The sequence below is a fragment of the Portunus trituberculatus genome, chromosome 14 (genome assembly GCF_017591435.1).
Source record: "Portunus trituberculatus isolate SZX2019 chromosome 14, ASM1759143v1, whole genome shotgun sequence".
Lineage (NCBI taxonomy): Eukaryota > Metazoa > Arthropoda > Malacostraca > Decapoda > Portunidae > Portunus > Portunus trituberculatus.
In genome coordinates, this window is record NC_059268.1 from 8,054,184 (window position 1) to 8,081,683 (window position 27,500).

Sequence of the window (27,500 nt, forward strand, 5' to 3'; positions counted from 1 at the left end):
CTGCCGGGGAGAAATGAAATGTGCAAAGGAGTACAAACAGAATAGATAAGAAGAAAAAGAACAGAGAGAGAGAGAGAGAGAGAGAGAGAGAGAGAGAGAGAGAGAGAGAGAGAGAGAGAGAGAGAGAGAGAGAGAGAGAGAGAGAGAGAGAGAGAGAGAGAGAATTTGTGTAAAAAAATTGATCTATTAACCGAATTGATACATGAATTTAATTGTTCACGGAGATGACAGGCACAGATTCTGGCTTTAGGGTAATCAAAGTTTGTTACAGGTCTGGCTGTGCGAGATGACGGTGTAACAAAGATAGTATTAGTTACCGGTGAGGTGGAGAGGTACAACGAACTTTGAAGTACCCAATCTTCCCCAGTTGTAATCCTGCCCTGTGTACGGGAAATGCTCGCCTGTAGATTATCTCAGCGCCGTCTGAGTGAGGAGCGAGGTGAATGCGGTGAGGCGATGGATGGGTTTCATGATCCCTATGGAGGCTGCAGGTGAGGCATTACCGAGACACACGCTGGCTGCTGGTGGCCGTGAGGGTGATGGTGGCTGTGGTGACGAGTACCACTACGTAGCCTCTCTGCACGAATTCATGTACTTATAAATGAAACAACTATGACAGGTTGTTTAGATCTACTGACTGCTATATCTCAATGCCCAACCGTTTGAGGTCAACTACATACATATAAGAATTATATGCCTTGTTTGTTGTATCTTGCTATCACTATCAAAGCAACTCTGAAAAAAAAAAAAAACTTTTTAAACATATAGACTGATAGAAAGATGTATATGCACGATTCTTTTTATAGTGAAATTTCATAAAGCCTTTAGAACACATTGATAAAGTCGCTAAAAGCCTTACATAAAACAAGTGAGGAAATAACATAAAATTTTCAACTAAAAGTTCACATCACGATGGAAAATATCAAAATTTTCAAAAATATGGGAAGGAGAAAAAAAGATAATACCTCCGACGATTGGACTTTTAGTGGAATTTATCGGAGTAAATTCCCGGGCAAAGGAGAGACGGGATTGGGGAGGAAGAGGAGTTGGAATGCTGCGAAGAAAAGTTGCAGGATCCTGAGTTGGCCTGGACGAATACCAAGATGTTGGGTAAAGGGAGGTGCGCCGGGGAGAGAAAAAAATTGGGCGAGGGTACGTAGGGAAAGGGAGGGAGGAAGAAAGTGGTGGAGGGATGGAGGAAGAAAGAAAGAGTGAGGAAAAGAGAGCAAAAGGAGGTTCTATACAAGGATACAATTGTCGTGAGTCGAAGTTGGAGGAAAAAAAGTATAAATACGTGTAGGATATCAGGATAGCAGAAAGTATTGAGCAGGAGGTACTGTGGGAAGGTATGGCCTGGAGGCAAGGGAGCAGCAGTAACAGTGTGGGCGGCGGAGGGATACGAGGGTGTAGGAAGGCCGCCGCTGCCCTACAGGGGATCAGAGCCCAACCATTATTAATGCCTGCTTCCCATCCCTCAAGGAAAACTAGAAGAAAAATGAATATTTTATATCATGAGAAAAAAAGTTTTAATGTGTAAGTGTGTGTGTGTGTGTGTGTGTGTGTGTGTGTGTGTGTGTGTGTGTGTGAGAGAGAGAGAGAGAGAGAGAGAGAGAGAGAGAGAGAGAGAGAGAGAGAGAGAGAGAGAGAGAGAGAGAGAGAGAGAGAGAGAGATTCGAAAGTCAAACTCAATTACCGCCCAAATAATTATAGCTGTTTGAAGCAGATGCAGTCTAATATACTACTGAGATATCCGTGTGTGTGTGTGTGTGTGTGTGTGTGTGTGTGTGTGTGTGTGTGTGTGTGTGTGTGTGTGTGTGTGTGTGTGTGTGTGTGTGTGTGTGTGTGTGGTAGCCGAAGCTGTCGGTTAAAATCAAATAAAATTTGACAGGTGGATCATTTCATAGAGTCAGAATATGCTTCACCCTGATTGCAATTTCCCTATGGATGTCTTATGTGGCACAATTACTAAGGAAAAATACAGAATTCGCCACCATGACTTGAATTTCTAGTCTGAAGGGTGTTCGTGTTGGTGTTACTGAAGGGCACAGTGAAGACCAACCATACTTCCATTTTGAAATCACGGGAGGTGACGTCATTCAATTAAAAAAACGTAGGTAAGTCCAAAAGTAAACTACACTCACAAGAATCCATACGTCACACTTTGCAGCTGTTGACATCGAGCGTATGTTTCTTTGAGGTAGTAAACATTTGGACTCGTGTGTGGGGAAGGTTTTCGTCTTAAGTCCTAAGTCACGTTGGCTTATCGGAAGTGTACGTAACTAACATGTCAGTAATATGAATTGTCGACCTATATGAAGTCAAGAGCTCGAACAGGAACCAAATTCAAATAGGATGAAATTCTCCCAATTTGGATTAAAATAAAGTTTGTCCTGAATGAAACTCTGTCAAGGGGGAATCAAGCTTTATTTGATAATAAAAGGTGTGTGTGTGTGTGTGTGTGTGTGTGTGTGTGTGTGTGTGTGTGTGTGTGTGTGTGTTTCTATCATAAATGTTTCTTTCATAGCAATGTTTCACGCACACACGCGCACGCACACACACACACACACACACACACACACACACACACACACACACACACACACACACACACACAAATAAGCAGCCACGAGGTACTGTCGTGGGAAGAGTCAAGGTTTGAGGCAGATTCAATGGGACAGTGTGAATTAAAGGTGACGTTACCCTAATAATTGAGCATGCCAGCCAAGGAGACACACACACACACACACACACACACACACACACATATACACACACATTTCTCATAATCAATTGTCTTACTGTTTCTCTCTCTCTCTCTCTCTCTCTCTCTCTCTCTCTCTCTCTCTCTCTCTCTCTCTGGCTGCCACAACACAAACATTTTCCTTACTTTCATTTTCTCCCTTCTTCCCTCCTTTCCTCTCCCTCCCTCCACTGCCATCATCACCTATTTCTTTTTCCACTTCCCCCTCTTTCCTTCCTTTGTCATTGCCTCTACATTCCTCCAAACTTTTTTTTTCTTTCCCTCCCTGTAACCCTCAAAACCTTTTCCCTCACCTAACATGCCCTACTATCCACCGTACGTACATCCATACCTCACATAAAAAAAAAATAGAGTAAATGTATGTTCCCTGTCTGTCCGCCTCCCTTCCTTTCCGTTCCCTTGGCTCCGCGCACTCGAATGCCACATATACGTATCTTCTCCTTTCTTCTCTACACTAATGAGCTTATTCCGCCACACAATGAGCTTCTCTAGAGCTGCGGCACAGGGCTGGAGGGCGGCTACGGTCAATGCGTCTCACCGAGCAAGCCTGAGAGGGGAGATCCACGCCCTTAAAGCACCACTGGCCCCTTCGTCTGCTCTCTCACATCACGAGTCTCATCTCAGGATGTTATATGACTGTATTCGTCACTGAGGAGCAGGTACACTAATTTCTATATTTCGTTAATTTCTATTTATTTATTTTCTCCTCTTACTTGTGAGCGGGCGTGTTAATGATAGGAGAGGGGGAAAACTGCACTGCCAAACTCCTGTGTTGAAAGGTAACTCCAATTTCAGTCCTCTTATTTTGTTGTGTATGTGTGAAATTTATATATAATAAATATTCATAGTTCGCTCCTCAAATATGACGCGGCATTGGAATGGATTTTTGCTTAATTCGTGTTTATGAATACTTTATTATTATTCTTGTACGTGGCGTAGGAGGAAAGGTGAAAAGAGAAGAGAGAGAATAGGATCGAGAGAGAGAGAGAGAGAGAGAGAGAGAGAGAGAGAGAGAGAGAGAGAGAGAGAGAGAGAGAGAGAGAGAGAGAGAGAGAGAGAGAGAGAGAGAGAGAGAGAGAAAGCAGCCATCCAAACAGTGGAGCAGCCAGCCAGTCAGCCAGCCATCTTGCCTGCATGCCAGCCAGACAGCCAATCAGCCAGCCAGCCAGCCAGCATAGACCACACGCCCCGCTCGCTCTCCAAATTAGATAGTCTATCACTACAACTTGGCAGTACGTTCCATCAAGCCACCAGGATGCTCTGCCTGTCTTGTCGAATGCCCACTTCAAGGAGGCGACAGTCCAATTTATTTTTCAACTATTTAGTGTATCTTGTGCGACCGTGACTGCTGGCTTATTCTTTTCCGTAACGACGTTGATGTTCTTGGCAGCGAAATAGCAAGCAAACAGTAATTGGATCTGTCTATGTGCGAATCCCACGACCAGTATCTTCGGACCGTCAACTTGGTGTTTGGTGAAAATGTTTTAACCGCCCCAGCACGTGTAAACTCTGATATCTTTACCTTTAGTCACGTAACTGATTCCAACTGGTCTCAATGTGTAAATTATATTATTCTTTTAATATTTTTTTTTCTGCCCAAATATTTTTTAACTTTATATTATTCTTCTTTAATTGTGTGACTGATTCTAACCACGCAGAAACATGTATATAAACGTCGATATTTTCTTCACCTATTACTAATTATCCTTACTCACCAAATACATGTAAACTCTTAATATATTTCGCACCTCTAGATTTTGACTGTCCAAGCACATGTGAACTCTAATATCTTCACTAATTTCTACTCACGTGTTAATTCTTTACTAGAGAAGGACGTGTCTTATTACATCAGGTACTCGGCAGTGATGGTCTCTTAGCACACGCACCAGATTTATTCTTATAAGGGAAAATATTTATAAAAAGACAAGATTATAAACTTTTTCTCTACATGACATACCATACTATCCCTTTTATTTGAGTTTATCTTATTTCAGTTTCATTTATCGCACTCAATTTTCTATGTCTTAAAAACCCTACCTATCTTACGTGTGTGTGTGTGTGTGTGTGTGTGTGTGTGTGTGTGTGTGTGTGTGTGTGTGTGTGTGTGTGTGTGTGTGTAGGCGCACATCGTTATATTCCCTCTCACTCCATTCTTTCAGTGTGTTTGCCACATTAGCAAAGATCGAGGGGAAAATGAGTCACGGTCAATGAAGTGCCATCCATATCGTACAGTAGAAGCAGTGCACCTTTAATGGTCGAAGTGTGCTTTTCACCGTGTACATTTTTTTCCAATATTCTGAAAAATAATCTTACTTGATCGTCTATAATGAATGAACCAGCGAACGAGTGAATGAATGAACGAATGAATGTAACGAACATTGAAAGGAGTTTTCCCGCCTCAATGATAATTATAATCATTATCATAATTTGACACCTGAATCTATTTCACATTTCCTACGAAACTATCATCATAATTTTCGAAAAAGATATAAAAAGTGTGTGTGTGTGTGTGTGTGTGTGTGTGTGTGTGTGTGTGTGTGTGTGTGTGTGTGTGTGTGTGTGTGTAGACAAGGAAACAAACTATTAAACTAACTTACTCTGTCAGGTCGAATGTAATTTCATCAATACATCTTAAACACACACACACACACACACACATTTCTACTTTTACTAATAATGTTCATTCTCGGCAAAATACTTCAAATTCGCCCCATGACAAAGGATACGGTTGGTAAAAATCACATTAACTCTACGTTCACGGTAATCACTTCCAGAAAAAAAAAATAAAATAAAAAAAACATGAACCGTATACTGCCGGAAAATTCACGTCACTCAACCTCTTTTACACCCAGACTCCAACAGATCTAGAAAATGAAGCCTGTAGCGGTTCAGAGAGCAGGGAAACTGGACAACAGTATCTGGCCGAGTGCATTGAAAAGTTTAAATGGTTTTTGAATACATCAGAGTCCCATTTCATTGCCTCTTCTGATTCTGTTTTCATCGATGACAGATCAACAAAAAAGGTCGACCTTTTTTGTTTATCTTTCATCGACCTTTTGGTTGTGAAGAGAATACAAGGCAATACACGGTTGTTACTGTGTTTAGCAGTAGTAATAGTGATAGTAGTTGTTGCTGTAGTTGTTGTAGTAGTAGTAGTAATAGCAGTAGTTGTAGTAGTAGTACTAGTAATTGCAGTATTAGTAGCAGTAGTTGTAGTGGTAGTAGTAGCAGCGGTAGTTGTAGTAGTAGTAGCAGCGGTAGTAGTAGTGGTAGTAGCAGCGGTGGTAGTAGTGGTAGTAGCAGTAGTAGTAGCAGTAGTAGTGGTAGTAGCAGCAGTGGTAGCAGTAGTGCAGCAGCAGCAGCAGCAGCAGCAGTGCAGCAGCAGCAGCAGCAGCAGCAGTGGTGGTGGTAGCAGCAGCAGCAGCAGGTGGCAGCAGCAGCAGCAGTGGTGCAGTGCAGTGGTGGCAGCAGCAGCAGTGGCAGCAGTGGCAGCAGCAGCAGTGGTAGCAGCAGCAGCAGTAGTAGTAGCAGCGGTAGTAGTAGTAGTAGTAGTAGTAGTAGTAGTAGTAGTAGTAGTAGTAGTAGTAGTAGTAGTAGTAGTAGTAGTAGTAGTAGTAGAACATGCATATGTTGATGTTTTTGTTATTGCTGACCCTGCTGTTCTAATAAGAACAATAAAAAACAAAACAACTACGCAAACACAATATGATCGATCTACTTACATACAGTACATCAATTGTGTTTCATAGTCTGCCTGGCTGCTAGAGTCGACTGTCTGCTTTGTTTCTTTGTTCTTCCCTCCCTCTTTTCTTTACCTCTTTGTGTGTCTGTCTGCTTCCCTGCTTGCTGCTTCGTCTGCCAGCTCGTGGCATCGCTTCTGCAATACGGTTTCACCAAACTGAATGCATACAACACTATCGCATTCACATTTTCTCACGCCTGTTCCAGCAATAAAAGGAGGAACGTGTTGAAACCAGCTGAGCCGCTCGAACATTTACGACGTTTCTTGCATATTCACCCTTTGTAATTGTGAAGAATAAGCAAAATGAACAGGAAAACTCGCAACCTGCAATGTATGACAGCTTAACTACTTTTGTATCATACACTTTGCACTTCACTCTCATAATCTGTAAGAGAATCTACAATTTTTTTTACCAATAGCCTCGTACTTTTCATTACGTGTAAAGGCCATGTAATTAAACAAAATAAATAGACAAAGTAACATTTAAATTAGATAAGAAGAGCAGAAAATGTTGACAATGAAAGTTACACCTAGATTTTAATATTTCTTCACACACACACACACACACACACACACACACACACACACACACACACACACACTCTTGTCGCATCCGGAGGCTCTCAACGCTCGTAATAATTACTCATAACAGCATTAATCTTCATCCTAATCACATCATCATCTTTCATCCCGACACTGTGGGAACCCGCAGGTGAAGCAACGGAATTCTGATACTCTACTACCTACTAGTAGCTACTACTACTATACTACTACTACTAATAATAATAATAATAATAATAATAATAAATGATAATAATAATACCACAACTACTACCACCACCAGTACTACTACTGCTACCACCAGTACCACTACTACTACCATTACCACTACTACCATCACCAGCACTACTAATACTACCACTACTACCACCACTACTACTGCCACTACTATCGCCACCTCCACTGATACTACCACCACCACCACCACCACCACCACCACTACTGCCATCACCACCACTACTACTGCTAATACTATTACTTCTACTAGGAATAGTAATAACAATAATAATAATAATAATAATTATAATAATAATAATAATGTTAATAACAATAATGGTCTTTTTTCTGCAGTATCTGTGCGCGTGTGTATCGTCCACGGTTGAAGCAGCGCTAACGTGTTTCTGAGAGCCATGAATTCCTACTAGCGCGCTGCTCGCCAGGCCGCGCTACGCCCGCACAAAACTTCCCCGCGCCGGAGGAGACGACTGGGGCTTAAAGTGTCAAATAACTTTTAGCAAATGTTCCAAGTTGGATGGAATGACTGGCCGACCTTCTTAAAGTCTCGAACATGCAAATATTATGATTATGGACGTCCGCATCTATTTTTCTTCCTTCCTTGCTGTTCTCCTTCCTCTTTACTACTTGTTTTATGTGCATTATCGCTTTCTCTTCCTTAGTGAATGAAGACTCACACATGCACTTTTTTAGATATTTACCAACTTCTCCCACACCTTCACTAGATAGTCCTCAGTTCCTTCATGCGCTCTATTCGCCACACCCAGCACACATGAAAGTTGTACTACGTGAGGTCATGCGGAACGACTTGGAATATATCACCTGGCTCGTTCCATCCTTTATTGAACCATTCCAGTTCTATTATGATTCAGTCAACTAAGAATAATTCAGACAGCGTAGAGGAGGTTTTCTCCATTGGTTAAATTTAGAGGTGAAAGTCTACCAGGGACATTAGATAATTCAGGTCCTTGAGAATATAAAGTAGTGTTATATTATGTACAAAGAGATAAAAAAATTAGCACTGAAATCTACAAAGAATATCACAAACTTGAAAAATTTATCTTACAAATTATGTAATATTAAAACGAAATAAATGAAATATTGCAACACCAGTGACAAACTTAAAATAGCTTCAGAAGAGATTCCTTCGCGAGTTGGTGACTGGAACTAATAGTAAATTCAGCAAAGCGCCAGTCAGTATTTTGGATAGTTATGCAGTGACATCAGATAAGATATACACTAAGTATCTTATATGGATGTGCACCAATGTATTCAACGTCTAGAAACTTTTCAACACACACACACACACACACACACACACACACACACTAATCACTCCAACGTAACTTCTTTGAAAGGGATGACAGTTACGCAAGTATAAAGAGGAAAGTCATGTATTCCCTTTCATCGATGATAAGTAGAATGAATAATGACTCAAGGAATTCGTATGAAACTCATCATTCAAACTAGAACGACTGGGTGCATATTGATGCCTGAACACGGTAATACACTTTTACATTCATAAAACATATCAAATGAAAGATTAACAGAAAACATTGCCAATTCACGCGCGCGCGCGCACACACACACACACACACACACACACACACACACACACACACACACACACACACACACACACAATCGACCAGTAGGAGGCGAGTAGCCATCTCTAATGCGCAAAACGTAGACGATAAGATCACGGGAAGGAAAGGCAGAGAGACGGTGCGGAAAGTGCAGGAGGAGGAGGAGGAGGAGGAGGAGGAGGAGGAGGGACAGAGGCGGCAGTGAGGGGTCAGCGTCGTGCGAGGAAGAAACAATTTGTCAGCGAGAAGGGACGAAGGGTATCTATGATGGGTCGTCAGTCACGGTGATGGAGGAGGAAATGGGGGATGAGGAGAGAGAGAGAGAGAGAGAGAGAGAGAGAGAGAGAGAGAGAGAGAGAGAGAGAGAGAGAGAGAGAGAGAGAGAGAGAGAGAGAGAGAGAGAGAGAGATATCCGCCTCCTCCTCCTCCTCCTCGTCCTCCTCCTTGAATGTCAGAAGAGACACAGAGATCTCAACCATCAGTGACAGCATTTAATTGTCTAACATTGTCCTCGCCGTAATCACCAGCATATCTGTCTTTTTACTCTAGGACATTCCAATTTCCATCTTCATATATCATTCCTACCTAATTGCCACAGACTGATATTTTCATCAATCACTCGACTATCTAATGAAGGCTGGAGTCCAATATTTTGCTGCCAAGAAGCGTGCTGAAAATGTGGGATAAAAAAACGATTGTGAGAAAAGGGAGAAGGATGGAGCGTGAGAGGGAGAGAGAGATATGGAGGGAGATAAAAAGGGAAAAGGGAGAAAAGAAGGCAGATGTCTTCATTTGTCTAAGGGAAAGGGACAGAGGAGCATTAAATGTTGGAGGGAAGTAGTATAACTGTACTTGTAAAAAAAGCACAAGATAATGGTTGCGAAAAGTAATGAAAAGTGGTATCAATAAAAATACTCAATAGTAATGGTGGTGGTGGTGGTGGTGGTGGTGGTGGTGGTGGTGCCGGCGGCGGCTGTGGTGGTGGTGGTGGTGTCGGTTTCGTATCGATAGTGAAAATAGTTGAACATTAGTGGGAGGTAATGCAGCAGTAATGGGAACACCAGTGGAGTGGTGGCAGTAACAATGACATTTGTAGTGGTGGAAGTAATAGTGGCAGTAGTGGCAGTATTTGCAACATCAATGTTAGTATTGGAAGCAATAATTGCAATTACACCAACAATAGAACAGAAAGACTAAACCAACCCGTAGTGGCAGCACGTGCTTGAAGAGCAGTGGTAGTGGCAGTATGGACACTAGCAATATGCTCGTACAAGGAAGGGAGTCACGAGCGCCCTCACACAAAAAAATTCTTTGGATTTCAATAGAGTCGTTCGTGTCTGTCAACCTTGAAACAATGTATTTTTATGAACCTGCTCATATCTTACTGTTCCAGTTCATTTCTTCCTTTATCTCACTCATTAGCAACTTATTAATTATGCCACTTTATTTTCTTATAGCATGAACAGAAAGACACGTTGACTTTATGCGGAAAGGTTATGTTATTCATGGACACAAAGCAGGAAAGAAAGAGGTCAGAGTGCACGAGAGGGACACAGGCGAGCCAGCACCTTCCCTTCACTCACCAGTAATGCCTCACCAAGAGCGCTTTGCAGTCGTAGCAGTAGGTGTCCCATTGCCAACTCCTTGCAAAAAACCTCCACACCATCATATAAACTTTATATTTCCTTCCTTCCTTGCATCACACTACGCTATTGGAAAGTTTACATAAAAATAGTTTACAGATCAAATTTGGAAAGAGAATAATCAGGGCAGTGTGAAAACATATCTATAATTCTTTAACTTTCGAAAAAAAGTTTATTTATATCCATTTTTTAAAGTAGTTCACCAAGGAAGCTATGCCAACTTCATTCTGCCATAAGGAAAAAAGTAAATTATTCTGCAACAATCGCATATAGCAAGGACAGAAACAAAACAGAAACGGCTATCATTTTAAACATCACTGGTTACTCTTCTTGTTGTTGTGATGGTTGTTATTCCTGTGGCTGTTCTGGCAGATGGTTTTCCTGTGGTTGCTATTCATGTGACAACTTGCGAATATCTGAAGAAGAAATACGATAAAAAGTGCGCATATTTACATCATCCCTAGTGTGAAAACTGCAAACCGAGAAAAGGAGAGAAAAATCAAATCCCTATCGCTAGACATTAGTAAAAAAAAAAAAAAAAAGAAAAGAAAGCAAAAAAAGAATCCCGTGTCCGAGTGCCATTACCGGCGCGGGGCAACGGAGGGAAAAAATAAGGAGAGCTTTTTCCGGACCATTGCAAAAAGCGGGATTGGTAAAGGACGCGAAAAAGAAAAGTGACAAAGTATACGTAGGGTCTCTCTCTCTCTCTCTCTCTCTCTCTCTCTCTCTCTCTCTCTCCTTTTATTCACCGATGGAGTTTTTAAGTTTGAAGGAGGCAAGACTAAACTTTGAACACTCACCAAACACACACACACACACACACACACACAGGCATGCACGCAAATACACATCTACATGCACACACACACACACACACACACACACACACACACGCACACACACATGCAGGCACGCACACACACACTCACACACACACACACACACACACACACACACACACACCTAAGGAAATGTAACAGAAATTAAAGTTAACATCAATTCCTTCACCACAGTGACTACAAATTTGTGACCGATGCATTGTCATTTACTTTCTTCTAACCGCTACCTTTACCTCGAGTCGGAAGCGCCCACCTATCACGTGACTTCTGTTAAAGGTTTCGTGCAAAGCTAACTTTATTCCCTCTTCATTTAGACATCGGTGAGCTGACCCCAAGAAACGAATTGTTGTGATTTGGAGTCCTTCCGCACAAAACTGTTAAAGTATAGAAAAAATAATGCGCAGTGTCACTTATAAATACTAAAAAAAAAAAAAGAAATAAATAAAAAAAAAAAAGATGACTATCGAGGTATTTAGAAGAAAAACAAGATGGTAATGGGAAGGTGTAAGGTGTGTGTGTGTGTGTGTGTGTGTGTGTGTGTGTGTGTGTGTGTGTGTGTGTGTGTGTGTGTGTGTGTGTGTGTGTGTGTGTAAAGAAGACTGTTTTGCCGGCTCTTTTCTCTGTGATTGCAAAGTGAATTAATATACCAGTCATGAAAGACAAGCTGTTTGAGTCCGTTACTTGAATTGCGGTGTATTTCATTACTACTCTGGCTCTGTAAAACGGCGCCCCATTTTTGCCACCATCACTCACTCGTCCAAATATCTAGGAAAGGGTGAAAATAAGGGAACAATACATGAGTTTATTGAACACTGTTGTGCATGGATATGAGACTTGTAATGTGTTCCAATATCACACACACACACACACACACACACACACACACACACACACACACAACCATTATCTCGTCAGCAGGGTTAAGTCTACTGATGGTCTCATTCCCGCTGTCAGGATGCAGGAGGGCGTAGTCCATCACTGGTGGTAATAATGCACAGTGGTGGCAGTGCGGGGCCGGAATGACTTACCACACTGCTTGTGGTTCTAATACCAGGATGATTAAACACAAATTAGTACTTCAGAATAATGAGTCTCGCTGTTAACCTGATGTATGCTGCTCGATGACGTCAACAAAAATCGATTCGAAATTAATCACATTTTTGATGGGTGCAGTTAATTTATTATCTTTTTCATGTCATGCTCGATACAACAATTATTGATTAATTGACTCTCGTCGCACGTCCTTCACATGGGAAGCTTGTTTACAACGCGTGCAAACATTACACTGACTAGATGATTTGAGTTTGTCTAATGGTTGTTAGTGTGTGTCGCGCACCAGAAGATAGCAGTCCACATATGATGGTGTTGAGGAAGTGTAATAGTAACATTTCAAAATCATTACCACTTACATGTATTACGTGACCACATCACAGACGTGCTCTTCATCACTGCAGCGCATTTTACAGACACGGTTAACGCCAGATTATGTCATTTTCAAAATTGCTTAAATTGCTCCTTTCCAAATCTAAGGAATCGCAGAGCATCTGATGGCCTGCACAGACTCCTTCATAATTGTCTCGCATGTCAAGTATAGAGCGTGGAACATGGAAAAGTTATTCGGAGTTCCATCACCACGCAAAATTTTGCACTTTGGAAATGCTAAACAATATTCTTTGACTGAAGGACATGATCCAGCCGAACACTCATGGTATGGAGTCCATACGTCTGTAACGAGTACTGACTAAATAAATGACAATAGGTGTCTTACCGATAATAAGTTTGTCTAAATATAATAAAAAGTTGCATTCGTTTTTAGTAGCTCAATGAATAATGTATATTGTTGTCTCACGTCATTATTTGATTGACTCTAGATTAAGAAACTGTCACGATGTCTAGTGAAACTTTCGTCCTGTAAAGGGGTATCAGTGTAAAGATCGAGCTGTTGTTAATACTTTCCTGATTATAAAAAAAAAAAAAAAAAAAAAAAAACTGCGTCTTTTGTTCTCTCATCTATAGCAAAATGAGATCCTGCAAAGTTAATTTTCATAAATCTTAAATGGTTTGTCATTAGCATTGCTTTACGTGTATACGTAAGAGTACGAGAATGGAAGATACGTGCATAAGAGGAACAATGCCACTCATAATAACACGTTTGGTTGATTTCCGATGTGTAATTCGATTCATTCACTGATTTTCAATTGGCAATCATTCTTTGTTCGAGAAGGAAAAAAGTAATTACGGAAAAATTACTGATGGTTTCTAGTAAGCGTAATGAAACCTATTTCTTTTCTGTGGTTGATTCATACTAGGTGCGTACCTTAATAAAAGGAACATTTTTCCATTATAAAATATTTATGAAAATGCTTTTTTTCTTTCTTTTTACCTAAAGAAAGAATAAAATACAGTGTGGCCTTGTGTTACTGCTGAAACTGACACCACTACCGCCATCACCGGCACCACTTCCTCCTTCATCTTCCTTCATGTCCTCCTCCTCTTCCTCCTCCTCCTCCTCCTCCTTCTTCTCCGCATCCTCCTCCTCCTGCTGTTGCTAGCGCGCCTAAAGAAAAATGGCTTGGTATACTATCATGTCATATACTTGCAAAATTTTCATCTCTCCCTTAATAAGCTGACACATACATATTCCAAAAGCTAAACTGCAGAGTATGAAACAATGAGCGGACACTGTTATGTCTTGGGCGCGCACGCACGCACGCACGCACGCACGCACGCACACACACACACACACACACACACACACACACGAAAAAATACAAACGCAAATAAAGAAAAAGGAACAGCATCAACAAACAGACAACAACAATCATCAATATCAACAACAACAAACATCAACAACATCAAATATAAAAAATCAACATCAAACAACAACAACAATCACCAAACATCAACAACAACAAACATCAACAACCACCACCACCACCACCACCACCACCACCACCACCACCACCACCAATTACAACAACAACAACAACAACAACAACAACAACAATCACCATCAAACACTACGACGACTCCCTGACGTACCTGCGTAAATATCTTTCGAAGACAAATTTCACGTTTTCCATTTTCCATCTCTTCTGCTCTATCCTTTTTTCTTTCACATTTTTCGTGGGTATTTCGTTTTTTTCCTCGCTATTTCTCTCAGCTTTACGCAAACAAATTGTGCATCCCAAGGGTTGACTTGAGGCGAGCGTCCCTCTAATCCTGACGAAGGCGCGGCCAGGGTGGAGCAAAAGGCTTCCTGGGACTCGTTTATTCTCTCTCTCTCTCTCTCTCTCTCTCTCTCTCTCTCTCTCTCTCTCTCTCTCTCTCTCTCTCTCTCTCTCTCTCTGATGTCTTGTATCTTCGGGCAAACAGCTCTTCTACATTCTCTAAGCTTAGTCTGACCGTCCAGCTTCCGGAAATGGGCGACGCGGGAAGGACACGAGGTAATACTTTGTCTTTTAACTGTGTGTGTGTGTGTGTGTGTGTGTGTGTGTGTGTGTGTGTGTGTGTGTGTGTGTGTGTGTGTGTGTGTGTGTGTGTGTGTGTGTGAAAGGGTGGGTGGAAAGAAGGGAGGGAAAGGAAGCATCTCTGATTCCAGTACAACCAACGCTTTTTTCTCCTAGATCATACCATGCTAATGAAACTGTAGGTACCTGTATTTTCGTCTGTTTACTCTTCTGTTACTCTGCTTCATCTGTTACACATACGGTAATGTCTCGTACTGTCCATACACACTTTTTTTTCCATCAATAATAAAAAACGTCCATCATTTCTTTATTCATTATTCCACAGTTACTCTTTTAAGGCTTTTTTTTCAAATAATTTATAAATGCATACATACATACATACATATACTTTGAATGATTATAACACTACATCATTCCACAGTCACTCTTTTAAGGCTTTTTTTAAATAATTTATAAATGCATACATACATACATGCCTCCATATACTCTGAATGATTATAACACTACAAAAAAACGTTAACTGCTCTACCATACCTCTCCCTCTTGTCAACCCCGCCCCTCGCCACCAGTGACCTGATCTAAGCAGCCAAAATGCCACCCCGCCCTTCCACCGCCACCACTACCCACACAGCCTCCCTGATCGCCTGGTTGGCTCGTGGAAGAACGCTAACGAGGGTCTTGTGTTAAGAAAACGACCTCTCCTTCTGTGCCCACTAACTGACGAGCATGTAATTTCACTAGTGACTGCCGCCAGCAATGTAAACTGCCTGGTATGTTGCTTGGCGGGGTCGTTTAGCCCTGCGACGAGAAGGGGAAGGGTGGTGGTGGTGGTGGTGGTGGTGGATGAGGAGGAAGAGAGCTTGTCAAGACTAAGGCGGCAACATTGTCGTCTTTGTCGTCCTCGTCTCCCGTGTCGTCGTCCTCTTCCTCTTCCTCTTCCTCTTCCTCCACCTCCCCCAGCTCCTCCTCCTCCTTCGCTAAGACACAGAACAGGCACTTATCCAAAGGAATGTGCCTGCCTGCCTGCCTGCCTTCCTACATGTGTGTGTGTGTGTGTGTGTGTGTGTGTGTGTGTGTGTGTGTGTGTGTGTGTGTGTGTGTGTGTGTGTGTGTGTGTGTGTGTGTGTGTGTGTGCGTCCGTGCGTGCGTGTTACTATATTTTCCATTTTAATTTTACCTATATGCATCTACATAAACAATGCTAACACATAACTACCTAAAAAGACTTGGTGTTATAATAAAGAAAAACACGATAAATAATCAAGTGACGTTTGAAACCTCGTATAAATACAATGGAAGATACACCACAGTAGAGATACAAAGCTTAACCGTGCGTCGCTGCGAAAGTATTATCATAAACCACAAGCCGGAACTACAGGCAGACTGGCGATTTAGATGCGGGAAAGCCAGCGGAGAGGCAACCAACAGCAATGCATGTTTTGCATCTCACAATATGACTGAACTGAAAATACCAAAAAATTACTAATATCTTACATGATGGACAACAATACGTAAACATATACAACGAAAAAAATAAAAAAAGACAGAATTGCACATTAATAAAGCATGATCACACACACACACACACACACACACACACACACACACACACACACACACACACACGCAGATCATCATAAGCTTCACGTCATAGAAGAAACTGAAAGGTCAAAATATTTCTATAATTTGTCAAAATATTTCTATAATACGACTTAATCTCCAGTTCTTTCATTCAGAAAGTAATGATCAGTTAATGGTCTCATTGAGCTACATGTGTGTGTGTGTGTGTGTGTGTGTGTGTGTGTGTGTGTGTGTGTGTGTGTGTGTGTGTGTGTGTGTGTGTATTTATTGGTTTCAAAGTGAGAGAAAATCGCAGAATGAAACATTTCAAGTCTGTAATCACAGTGACGAAAGGATCGACAAGATCTCCATCAGCAAAGTGAACTGAGGAGACAAAAGGTCAAATGAAAATAAATAAATAAAAACCACTGAACACGTGACTATTCAAGGCGTCTGTGAGAGCAACCACGTAGTCAGATAGTCAGACACAAGGCCATTCGTTTCATTTCAAAGGTTTGTCTACATGCCTATGCTGATCACCAAATCGAAATATTATTAGGACCCCATAAACCAAGTAAGCATTTTCTTTTAGCCTTAATAGTTTGTTAGTTAGCAGAAGCGTAATATTTATGTGTCAAAGTTAAACTAGCAGCTCATCAAAAAAGAATATGGTATATTAGGAAAACGGGGTCATGAAAGCGACTAATTCGATTTGTTTACTACTTTTTACATAATCAGTGATGAATAAAATGCATGAAATAATAAATCTATGAAGTCAGCCGGTGGTATTTATTGTTCATTTCTTGGCGGTCACTGTTCAGTGGTTACACAGTGTATGAGTAAGCATAGCAAAACAAAACAATACCTTTAAGGTTTAACAAGCTTTGAGCAATCAGTGTTAGTGCTTAACAGGAAAATAATAGGCTTAACAGTCACAGATCACTGTTTGCTGGATTAAGCTTTGTTTATTTTTATGTGTACGGCCTCTTAAACATATTCTATAAATGAAGAGCTTTCCAATGTTCTAGTCTTCCAATGACAAGGAGGATTTCCTGGATCCATTTAATTTGGAAGGTATATTTCATTAGCTACTCTGTTTAGCTTTTATTATCATGTAATTGGGGCTGCAAGCATATCAGTAAATCCGTGGAGAGGAACGCTATATTTGGATGCATTTGAGATAAAGCAAGAACAGCAGCAGTCCTGTAGAATCGTTTTACACAACGGATTGATTGTTAAGAACTATTTGAACAAACAGTGGAGCCTTTAAGAACACACCAGATCCAACAACAGGAATAGTTAGCTGAACTCTCGTAGGATCATTTAGCTTCAGATAGGTTCCCTACACTTCTAGAATTACCCGTGCTTGAATCTCATTTCGTTAGTAGTGGTAATTAAAGATGTTTCAAGTATATCAACTCAAACAACAGGACCAACAGGTGTCACGTATGGAAGTGAAACACGTTTGGGATGCACGTCGACAAGTAGAAATACACACCGTCACCAGATCAACACACAAGTATCCAAATGACTGCTAACTTTAACGCCATTTACCTTACTTCCCTCGGTGGTGGTCGAGGCAGATGTGGTCGTGCCAGCTCTGGTGCTGGTGGTGATGGTAGTGGAAGCAGCAGTACCCATGCCTGCGGTGTCGTGGAGGCGCTGGCTGCAGGGTCACATTAAGGGCTAACTGCACGTTCAGCTCATCGTGTCGTGCTGTAAATGCCTGGTGGTGTAGCTGACAGTCCCTAAGTGTCCCCAGGAATCAGCGTCCACCTCTGTCTGTTGCGAAAGCTGCAGGATGAAGGAATTAACGTTTAGCCCTTCTCCACTTGTATACGATTTTCAAGTGTACGTAGCTGTGTTGGACACGAGCTTGTCATCAAACGAGATAACATTTCTTTAATATTTTGTTAAGTATTTATCAATTTCTTTTGCAGTTCGAAATGAAGACAACTTGTTTTTCTTGTTTCATGACCTGCTATCTGAGTTTTAGGGTTTTTACCAAAAAGTTACTGTTTGAGAGTAATAAGCCAATTATTTCACTGGTTTGACTTGATAGGTGTATAATCATAATTTACCTAGGAAGACACAAATCCAGCACACCACATCAGCATCATCTTTTACTGGTTTTGATTTACTGGTTGGTACGTAACTTTTGCCGGCAAGTTATGTGAGCTTATCACAGATATACTTCTCTCTCAAAATCTGTTGTTTGACCTTTACTCGGCGACAGCAGTCTTTTCATAACATGTAGACAAAGACGGTAATCATTGGAAAATTATCCGAAGCAACACACGATCCAGAATTAATATATTGGAGAATTAATATATTGGAGAAGGCGTGGCTCTACTTCACAGCGGAGAACAGACTGTGATTGGCGGTCTGGATCACTCACTACAACAAAGTTTAAGTCGAGCAACAAAAGTAAGTTTTACATCAATCATGCATCGACGCAACAAACACCGGACACCGAACCCTTACTAAAAGCTGTCAACCGTTTCGTGAAGTTAAAACATTTTTCTGATTGTTTGTTACATAAATCAAAATCTGCCCGTCAGTAGACGTTATATATTGTTACATGTGTACGTTGATATATTACTCATTGTTACGGAATATCCGGGTCGCATATCTTTATGTATATAGTAGTCATATTTTTCAAAGGAAAAACAAGAAAGTCTTCAGATTTGTTACATATATATACTGTAATATATACACATACATACATACATACCATACATACATACATACATACATAGAGAGAGAGAGAGAGAGAGAGAGAGAGAGAGAGAGAGAGAGAGAGAGAGAGAGAGAATTATAATACGAGCATGCACGTAAGTTACTATTTATGACTAATCTAGTCTCACAGTGTGTGTGTGTGTGTGTGTGTGTGTGTGTGTGTGTGTGTGTGTGTGTGTGTGTGTGTGTGTGTGTGTGTGTGTAACTAATATTCACAGAAGTCAATAAGAAAATTAAAACAACCTTAATATCACCACTCTCAAAGCGCAAGACTCCCCAATCAGTCTATTAACTTGTGTATCCATTTGTTAATTTGTATGTATTCACACCTATTGACTTATCCATTCAGTCTTTTTGTGCGGCGTGTATCCCAGCAAAGGACAAGGGGAGTGTTAGACCAGCTCTCTTCCGGGTATACGTGCGGGACATCTCATGAATAATGATGCCAGTTCTTACAATAGGAACATGATGACATTTGGCATTTGAGAGTAGTACGTAAGAGTCACCGGCACACACACACACACACACACACACACACACACACACACACACACACACACACACACACACACACTTAAGGAATCACAGAGCCAGTTGTCAACATGAATAGTAGATGAATAAGTAAGGTAAAAGCAAATAGATAAAATGCCAGTCAGAAAGGCGTCTATATCTGCAAGGAAACGTTCAATAAAGCATCATGAACTTTTGCTGGATAATGTCAGAGATACAGTTCAGCTCCTGCCTTCATACTTCACGAGATAAGGTGCTACAAGTTTTAGTGGAAAATTGCACGAGAGCAGGAGATATACCGGGGCCAGGTGGACGACGGACAGGTGATGTGCTGGTGAATGGAAAGGTAGACGTGTGTGTGTGTGTGTGTGTGTGTGTGTGTGTGTGTGTGTGTGTGTGTGTGTGTGTGTGTGTGTGTGTGTGTGTGTGTGTGATCACTAATTGACAGAAAAACTGAAAGAATATAATTAAGCTATTCTAATAAAAGAAGGGAGAAATATAATAAGTAATATCAATAAAGTAGATGGAAGATCAAATTAACAGATATCTTTTTAACCTTCAATCGTTCTTTTCATTTTTTTTTTTTTTTTTTCTGATAGCGTTCTAATGTCATGGCCTTTAAAGAGTAAATGAAAACAAAGAAAAAAAAGAAAAGTGTTCTCAAATTATATGACACGTGCAACCTCCATGAGTCTTTGCAATATTTTCACTTCATACACAAAGTAAATATTTGTACTGCCTTATAACGAAAAAAAAAAATAAATCTATACCTTGTCACGTCTTGATGGACACTGAGAAATATACAAGTCTCCCAATCACATCCTTTTCTGTAAAGTAAGAGTTTATTTAAAGAAAACGCACATTTAATTACAGTAACTATAACAAATACATAATGGTCAGAATTGATGATCTGAACGATATCCTCCCTCAAAGGAAAATATTTCAATCCATCCCTTGCATAACATGATTAAATAAATAAAATATAGTTAGATGTCGGATAACTACATTATTCAAGATTTCTTTATGGATCACTAACTAGTAAAAGGAATACTTATATATACACGCTAAACAAGCAATATTACGGTTACCATAATTTTCTACATGCAAACTGTAACAATCCTTAGTTATGAAGCTGTATTTCACAATATACATTGCTGTATGTATACTGTAAGACTACCTGACTCCTTTGTTTTTATACAGTGGTAAGGAAAAATAATAATCCCCATACGCCCCTTCCCCTCCCCATCCACCCACACCCACCCACACCCACATCCACATCCACACACACCATTTATACTTTTGATGCTAACAAACAAAAATAAAAACTGTTACTACTACTGTTACTACCATTACTTCTCTAACACACTTACATTCCTCATTGGAGGATCAACATGGCGAATTCAACAAAATCTTCGTATGTTCCACCAACAAGGCAACACAAACATTAAAATATCGAGAAAAAAAAAAACAGCCACACTACTATGTTTTACGTTTTTGAAGACAAATTTTTTACTTTGTATGCATATAAACAAAACACAAATTCCTCGTCGTATAAAAATATATTTTATTTTGGCATAACAAGACTTAAAATTTGAAAATATGAACAGTTGGACTAGATATTCTTTGATATCATAACTAAAAAACAAACTAATATACACACTCAAAGACACTACATACACCAACACAATAAGTGAACACCAGCTAGATAGCGAACACGGCTGGTTTAAGAAACCTATCAACAAATTAATGAAAGAAACGCCAGAACCAAGATACACTTAGATCAATAAATCAATTAACTATCACCACCACTCAGCAATGACGGTCAGCCCGTCTCCTTTTTCTCTTCTACTTTCTTTCATATCTTCACCAAACCTTTCATCTTCCACCTTACTATCACTTCTTCACCCCCACTGTCTATCCCCCTAAAATTAAAAATAATAATAAATAAAAAATAAAAGATATCATTACTTGGGTCATGCTTCTCATATTTTTCTAAGTCTTATAGGAAACACCAAAGTAATCCTACGCGTGCCAACAAAAAATATATATTTCATTCAATGACTAATCAGTTATTTCTTTTGAGAGACAAAAACACAGCTAGGCTCACTTGTGTTATGTCTTGAAACTTGTTATACTTTGATAATAACATACCAAATATTAAAACAATATCAACATTAATTAAGCAGAAAAAAATGTACCCTAAGGCAGATCTTTTTTCTTTTTTTTCTTTTTTTTACACGTCTGTTGGCAAATTCTTCCTCCTCTTACCTCCCTCTTACACTCCTTCACCTCCTCTTCCTCCTGGCTCTACCCTGAGCTATGAAAACATCTAGAAACACGCGGAAAGCCGAGAGATCACCCTTTATGTGTCCCGGGGAATTGTTCCGTTACCAGTGGCGGGGCGGGGAGGCGGCGGTGGCCATGTCAGGCAATGTCGGGGTGGAGCGGAAACCGTGGTGTGTGGTGGTATGGTATGGTATGGTGGTGTTGTGCGATTAGGTAGTGGTGTGTATGTTATAGCATGATATGGTGTGGTGTTAACACTATACTGCCCCAAATTCAACGTGTGTGTGTGTGTGTGTGTGTGTGTGTGTGTGTGTGTGTGTGTACCAGGCTAATGCTATATATGTTGCCGTTCAGAGGCGCGACGCCCATTATTTGTCGACAAAGAACAACGAGGAAAGCAACAACAGGGCTTAATGTGAGCTGGGGAAAAAAAAATTATGGAGGGTAATGTAAGGCAAAACAGCACTTAGGGACTCGGGGAAAGAGGAATAGAAGAGTTCATATGAGCTGGGAGAATAACAAATACAAAACATGATTAGTTGACAAAGGTTCACGAAGCCCTTTTGACTTAAAAGGAGCTGGATTAAATGACAGGTAACATAAGATAACTCCTATCGTGAGGCTTATTAATGTCTTTCATGAGCTTCTCTGTCCCTGTTTTCTGTATCTTTCTTCACAACTATCATCTTTCTCCCTTTCTCTCTATCTTGTCCTCATATTCCTTCACTATTCACTACGACAAAATTATAATCAAGACTTTACGAATGCGATATGTTTCTTTCTTTTTCTGAGCGTAAACATAGTGGCAGACTCGTTCTCCCCGGCTCACTCCAAAAAGAATAAGTAACAGTTCTACGAGACTATACAAAAAGTTCTAACACAGACAGCAGTACGTTCATGAAGAGTAAGGTTTAACTCGATCCTTCAGTACCATGACGAGTTCTCATATTCATTCATTCTTCTTGCCATTTGGCGATTTTGTACGGCTTCAGAATCTAATGTGGGGATTTAAATAGTGAAGACTCTAGCCAGTAATCTTTTGACCTCCATACATCTTTCCTAGTACGTATAAATAAAATCGTCTAGTCTTACCCATAACTCGTGGTAAAAAAAAAAAAAAAATCGTCTCAATATTGAATAAGTTAAGGAAACAAATTACAGTAGAAATATAAATGAGGTTGGGTAATACCTTAAGAATACATATTAAACCACAAACTTTCCTGAGTACATAGCGTCATTTCTGTTCTCGTCATAATAAATCAAGGGACACTATGGTAGTCATCAGGCGGGGACGGGCATGGAAATAGTTGAGTCTGCAGAAATTTCCGTGCTGCTTACTACATTCTCTCTGTTACCTGCATTTTCTTTCAGTCAGGGAGTCAATTTTACGGGTAACAAATGTAATTGGTATTATTCTTTGCTTGGCTCTATAGGGACTTAACATGCTGACCCAGTTAATAGTTATTAGATTTCAAGCTTAATGAAATGGCCTAGTGAAAATTTAGAGATACATCCATATATAGAAAATAAAAATAAATATTCTATAATGTGCAAATGCAGACGGGTTACAGTCACATCATACAGTAACAATTCTCCCTGAACATAAACCTGCTAAATCTTCCTCTGTCTTAAAACTAGTATCCGTCAAGTATTCCCACAGAACTGCACACTCCTCCAGTACGCCACTCACACGCGTCCTGCAATGTATTTACGCTAGATTGCTAATATATACGAGTGTACCCAATACAACTAACTACCAAGATCTCAACAAACCTATGGAACTACGTGTTTTCATATACTTGATCACATTTCACTCACAAAACTGCTTATAATCATTATCATTACCACACACACACACACACACACACACACACACACACACACAGGCGAAACAGTAGCGTCAACACATACCACAGAGATACACGACACGCGACACACAGCCCCTGCCTCAGCTTCCTGCAACACAGTATGGTGGGGTGATACACACACGTTTCTAGTCTCCAGACTGAAGTACCTTCCATTAGTACTATCTATTTATTTGTTTATTCCTGTATAGCCTGTTAATCAATTACGTGTGTATGTTTGCGTATATATTTGTGTATAGATAAATAAGTGAAATAAATACGTAAAACAGATCACAATACTGTACCTTTGAAGTGTATAGTAACAGTTGCTATGTACATTTCACGTGTAATGTAAAAATTAATATCGTTATCTTGATACATTGATACAGTGCCTATTTACGAAAATTTTTCTTTCGATAGCAAAATATTCAATGAGCAACTGACAGTATTTTTTACGTGAAGTAGACAGCAAATAGAAGGTTCCACAAGTGATACAACCATCATAATCAGATATTTCAAATTAAATGAATTATTAAGGACACAACCCTGAGTTTACGAGCGAGGCACTTCAGCCTGATGTCTGTCAACGCATCCCTCACAAATAGTGATGAAAAAATAGACAACAAAACCAATCACCTAATGCTAAACTATTTTTTGCCAACAAAAGTTAAAGTAAACACAAAATTAATCATCACCGGCCAGAAGAAAATCACGAAACCATCCTTAATGCAGGGTTTTGCACGCCACTCCCTCAGTCCCCCTCCACCTATTTGTCCATAATGAAAACTTCCATAGCTTTTGTCGTCCCATCCCATCAGCGTGAAAACCCCACATGGTATAAAAAAAAAAAAAAAAAAAACGCTTCCCTCAACCCGGCATGACGCCTACACGCCATATGCGAACTCTAGAGCAGACCAATATTCAATGGACACACGTACTCCTGTCTAATACTTCACCCAGTGATAGTCAAGGACTCTTGACAAAAAAATAACCAGAAATTTTGAGCTAAATCAGAAGTATGTGGCCAGCTGTGCCATGCCTAAGCTTCTTGGGTGAATGAAGTGGTTTGGTTCACGAGACTATCCCTTGTCCACCAGGGACTGAGAGGCTAAGAGTGTGAAGAATGTGTGCACGATTGTGTGGTGCTTTGTCTGGGCCATCCCGTGTGAGATTCCCGGATAGATAGACGAATACAAAAGAGTCTTGCTACCTCGAGGCATCACAGTCATGACGGTCTTACATCCATAAAAAGGCTCAGCCGCAAGTAAACATCATCCATCAGAGAGACGCACGAAGCAATGCATTAAGTTGTTTGAGAGTAAGGCAATGGGGTGTACCCGCATTACACTGCATATTACTGAAGTGCTACCCTACCTGTTGTTTCTTGCTTTCTCCGTAAATCTGATAAGATAGCACTCTTATCACTAGGCTATATGGTACATCAGAGAAATTAAGAGTTTTCAATGTTTTTAATGTATTAAGTGTATTGATAAATCATACAAGTATATTTCACAACCTTATGGCGTCTTATCTGTCTGACGCAGCTTTTTTTTTTTTTATGTAAGAGGGAAACCCAGCCAAGGGCAACATAAACTGGAATAATAGAATGGGGACCCAAACAGTTTACAAGAAACGTGGTTGGAAGAAGACCCGAGGGTGGTAGGAGTCATCCTTTTCCCAATTTTAAATATTGCGTGAAGAATGTATGTGTAGTTAGATGCATGTAGTTTTGTATGAAAGATGGGAGTTTTCTTTAGAGGGCAGGCTGTGATTGCCCCCTTGTGTTGAGACACAAAGGAAACGTTCAGTGTTGGCTTAAATGAAAAGTTCACAGCACCCCTGAACCAGTGCTATTAGACCTCACTGGGAGTCATTCTCGTTTCGGCAGGTGTCTACTGCCTCCTCAATAAAAAAAAAGTATAGGTACATTTATCAGGTATATTTATGGGTAACCATCATTTTCTATTGTTTGATGAAGCTCTGACACTGTGGCAAAGTCATTCGGTACGTACGAAGACAAGGCTTGCACTTCTGGAGTTTTGGTCTCCACATTGCGGGAACGACATAGATCTGCGAGTGTCGGATGATAGGAGAATGACTACAGAGATAAAAGGGATGAGTAATATCCCTTACGAAAGGAGATAAAACCTTTTACATATAATATTGGTTAAACAGGCATGAATGATTAGATAAGTCGGTGTATGGAGAGGATAAGTGTATAGATATATACTGGGAATATTGTACTTGGAGTGCCTGGCTTGCAGCATGCCGTATGTTCTTATGCACTCCTCCTCTTCCTCCTCCTCCTCCTCCTCCTCCTCCTCCTCCTCCTCCTCCTCCTCCTACTACTACTACTACTACTACTACTACCAATGCCATTGTTGCTACAACTTCTATTACAACTGCATCTAACACTACTACCATAATACTCGTAGTAGTTCTAATAACAACAATAATGGTGATGATAATTACACCATCCCAACAAAGCCAGATCGGTGCCTGCCGAGCGTCATATGAGCACCAAACACCCTCCCTGTGTGGGCCGCGACGCCGGAAACACGTGAGAAGGCCTTATTTAGCCCCGCTGCCCCCACCACTCCCAGGGCAGCGGGTCGGGGCGTAGGTGTCCCGCGTGGTCTCATACACTGCTGTCTGGAACTGATCAGCCTGTTTTATTTGGAGAGTTCCTCCTAAATCCGTTACACAATGCTGCCCCACCAATTAAACTTTCCCTTCAGCGTTTTAGCGGGAAATGCCAACAGATACGACCCCAATTCCCAGCTATTATTCCTCTATCTCCTAATAAATTACAGTGTATTATTTTTCGTTAAAACATGAGAATTCGTTACGTGCATAATTCTCTTCATAAAACTCCGCATCACTATAGCTAAAGGATGAGCCTCTAAAACTGCATATAAATTACAGAAATAAATTTAGTGGCAACTGAATTTTTAAAAGGGTTGGGGCGTCTGCTTGTCTCCGGGCGAAAGGTTGCCACTCTGCCGATTCTAGTCTATCTGCATGTAAGGTTTTGTTTCCCTCCCAACACTTGCTAGCTAATCCACCCTACTGCCTTGTACGGCACCGGCGCCGCCACCCTCAGTGCCGGAGAGGGTCTGGACGCTGCTGAGATGAGCCCCGTAGTCGCCGCCACGACAACCGCAGGATGGCGAGGCTCAGATGTAACCTTGAAATAACATATTAATGTCTGCGATACGCTCTCGCTGGCCAAACCGAGCCGCACCACTGCTCACCACGGGCAGTGCCTCCCATAGCTCCCTCCCCTGCGTGACTCCTCGCCATCACTCTCCCAGCCTAGCCATGGATATAGGAACCGTGCCTCATAAACAGCGAAGAGTAAATGATAATCATACCTTCCCTGAATTTCAAGTCACAGCATTCATCTCAGCATGACGATCCTCAGTAGCGATGCCGCCAGCTGATCCCCCTCCTTCCACTTCCCGCCCGCTCTTTGAGACACTCCCTCTGTCGGGAAGACTGAACAGTGAGGCCGGCTTCCTTTTTTTTTTTTTTTTTCGAGTAGACGAAGAATAAGGGAAATAGAAAGTAACATATGGCAACTACGTCGAGCCACGCCACACAACCGCGAAGCCGTGAGCCGCCACCGCTGCCACCACCACCACCATCACTACACCACCACCACAAACAGCTTCCACGCGAAAACCATATAGGAATCATGAATAATACAGCGTTGTCTCTGGTTA

The 27,500-nt window shown here is 40.9% G+C and overlaps 1 long non-coding RNA gene across 5 annotated transcripts in view; it reads right to left on the reverse strand.

The window, feature by feature from the left end:
• Window positions 1–622: 622 nt before the first annotated feature.
• LOC123503548 overlaps window positions 623–27,500 on the reverse strand; it is a 36,710-nt gene continuing 9,832 nt past the window's right edge. For 2 of the 5 annotated variants that reach the window (XR_006674515.1, XR_006674517.1), the window contains 2 exons: window positions 17,951–18,190; window positions 14,847–16,298 (listed from right to left, as the gene is read on the reverse strand). This is a non-coding gene — a long non-coding RNA (uncharacterized LOC123503548). Of the gene's footprint in view, window positions 736–10,648; window positions 10,944–13,859; window positions 13,924–14,846; window positions 16,299–17,950; window positions 18,191–27,500 lie in introns of those variants that run through there. The other 3 variants (XR_006674519.1, XR_006674516.1, XR_006674518.1) reach the window with 3 other exon arrangements.